Here is a 3,222-nt window from a genome sequence, read left to right on the forward strand (position 1 = left end):
ATTTTGTTCCAGCCAGTACCCCACAACTGGTGTAACAAAGTCCATGGTGTGTACTATCCTGTCTGTGGGATGGTGCATATAGAAGATCCCGTCTACTAATCGGAAAGAGTAGCCCATTATGTGGCGACAGTGGGTTTCCTCTCTCAATATCTATGTGGTCCTTAACCATATATTGGGCTATTCATCGTTCCAGCCAGTGCTCCACAACTGGTTTAACAAAGGCAGTCGTATGTACTATCCTGTCTGCGGGATGGTGCATATAAAAGATCCATTGCCATATAAGTGCAAATAAAATGTGCTGAGTGCGTCGTTAAATAAAATATTTCCGTAACCATATGTCCAACGCCATATAACCGTAAATAAAATGTTGTGAGTGCGTCGTTAAATAAATAATTTCCGTAGCTATATGTCCGACGCCATATAACCGTAAATAAAATGTGTTCAGTGCGTCGTTAAATAAAACATTTCCTTAACCATATGTCCGACACCATATAAACGTAAATAAAATGTGTTGAGTGCGTCCTTAAATAAAACAGTCTATATATGAGCCTTAACTCGGGGAAATTTGAAGGTAGAATAGGAGAAATGAGACATTTAGGAAAAAATTTCCACTCAAAAATCAATTTCGACGAAAAATATCAAGCACAAATAACACGTAATTCCAAGCTCGGTTCATTTCACTTGATGCGGAGACATATAAAGAGACTGTTTACGCTTTAATCCCGTGTTAGCTATTATTGTTGAGCTAGTGCAGGGCGCACATTCAGGGAGTACTAAACCAAATAACTTCCGGCTGGGTCAAAGTTCGAGGTGCAGCGAACTTTTGATACAGAAAGAAAGAAAGAAATGTTTTATTTAACGACGCACTCAACACATTTTATTGACGGTTATATGGCGTCAAACATATGGTTAAGGACCACACATATATTGAGAAAGGAAACCCGCTGTCACCACTTCATGGGCTACTCTTTTCGATTAGCAGCAAGGGGTCTTTTATATGCATCACCCCACAGCCAAGGTAGTACATACCACGGCCTTTGACATACCAGTCATGGTGCACTGGCTGGAACGAGTGTTGATAGAGAAGTTAACACCACAAGTCCTGTAATTGGTGATAAATGTGAGTGTATTGGTTGTAAAAGAAAATAGTTTCACCGAGGCAAAAAACATTTTGCAGCTTTATTTCATCTAGTACCACTGTGTCAAGCAGCCTTGTGCTTGAAACATGTATGGGGTACCTGTATTTAAAAAAAAAAGTACTCACATTTTGTGCGGAACTAGGGTAGTCATTGACGCTGCCCGTTATCTCAGAAATGAGCAGCTTCACCCCAATGTTTTCATATTCACTTTAAGAGTGAGGGGTGGTAGTATTTATATCTGTGGTGTTTATGTCCATTGATACGCTTTAGGTAGGAGTTTTAGCCACATATGTTACTATTGTTGTCAATGGGATTAGATTTGGTAGTATACACCCTTAAAGGGACATTCCCGAGTTTGCTGCATTGATTAAACTTACATATTAAATGTATTTTCTTGTTTTGAATATAAGTGTCTGTATATTCAAAGCGTTTCTGGTCGTCTTAATATTTGTAAGAAGCCAAAACTGGATTTTGTCTTCAAATAATTTCGTACGTACGAAAAAATAGTTTTTAGGAAATAAAATGAAATTTAACCTAGTACAAATATTAGAACGACCAGAAACACGTTTAATATACAGCCACTAATATTTTATGCTGACAAATATATTTGATATGTAATTATAGTCGTCAAAACGTCTCTGTTAGTCGATAACATCTTAAAAATTGCAGAAAACTCAGGAATGTCTCTTTAAGTCAATACTTTTCTTAATGTGCAAAGCGAGTTGCTTCCCTCTATTTAGCAAATTTAATGGCGGTGAAATTTTTACGTTGTCGTTGGAAGATTTATTTTGTCAATAATTTTGCAATTACTTCAATCAGAATTTAGTGAGTACGGTAGGTTATACATGTTTGGTTTGTGTGTGTGGGGGGGGGGGGGGGGGGGGGGGGGGGGGGGGGGGGGGGAGAGGAGGGGGGGTCTGTGAAATTAAATTAAATTATCTTTAAAAAATATTTGATTATAGGAGTCCTAAAATGGATGGCAATCACGGCACTGTCATTTTAGCTTGGGATTCAGTGAAATATCGAGTATCTCGGAGTAATTTGTTTATAATTTGTGTAATTTTCATCGTCAATAATCACTTAATTCGTCACGTTTGACATGCAGGTATTTTACGTCATCGCTATTGATCAGTACATTCAGGTATCTGGGAATAATTCCTGATCACAGCCCCACCCACACTCACGATGGACATTTCTAGGAAAATAAAGTTATAGGTATTTCTTTTTTGTTTAAAGGGGCGGGGCGGGGCGTAGCCCAGTGGTAAAGCGCTCGCTTGAGGCGCGGTCGATTTAGTATCGATCCCCGTCGGTAGGCCCATTGGGCTATTTTTCGTTCCAGCCAGTGATTCACAACTGGTGGAACAAAGGCCGTGGTATGTACTATCCTGTCGGTGGGATGGTGCATATAAAAAATACCTTGCTGCTAATCGAAAAGAGTAGCCCATGAAGTGGCAACTGCGGGTTTTCCTCTTTATATCTGTGTGATCCGTAACCATATGTCTGACGCCATATAACCGTAAATAAAATGTGTTTAGTGCGCAGGATAGCACAAACCATGGGCTTTGTTGAACCAGTTATGGATCACTGGTCGGTGCAAATGTTTTACACCTACCCAATGAGCCTTGCGGAGCACTCACTCAGGGTTTGGAGTCAGTATCTGGATTAAAAATCCCATGCCTCGACTGGGATCCGAACCCAGTACCTACCAGCCTGTAGACCGATGGCCTAACCACGACGCCACCGGGCCGGTAAAAATCTAAATGATGTTCCGAGGAGGTCGCAGCTGCTCCTATACTATGGATTACTGTCGTGTGCATTGAAGTCGTACAGCCTGGTGTCAACCATGACAACGAACAGTAAGTTTGGTTAATCTAACACCTATGACACATTTCGATAAAGTTATTACAATACAGTGAAATAAAGAGTCTGTGACACTGAAACAGGGGAATAGAGGTCGACTAGAGGTCGTCTTTATAACAGTTATTTATCAGACGCACGTGCGTTTGTGTTTTTAAATATGAAAAATGCATTTCGTGATATTACAAACACCAGGATGACCAGGAAAACTTCAGATTTTCAGTAA

The sequence above is a fragment of the Gigantopelta aegis genome, chromosome 5 (assembly GCF_016097555.1).
Source record: "Gigantopelta aegis isolate Gae_Host chromosome 5, Gae_host_genome, whole genome shotgun sequence".
NCBI classification, from domain to species: domain Eukaryota; kingdom Metazoa; phylum Mollusca; class Gastropoda; order Neomphalida; family Peltospiridae; genus Gigantopelta; species Gigantopelta aegis.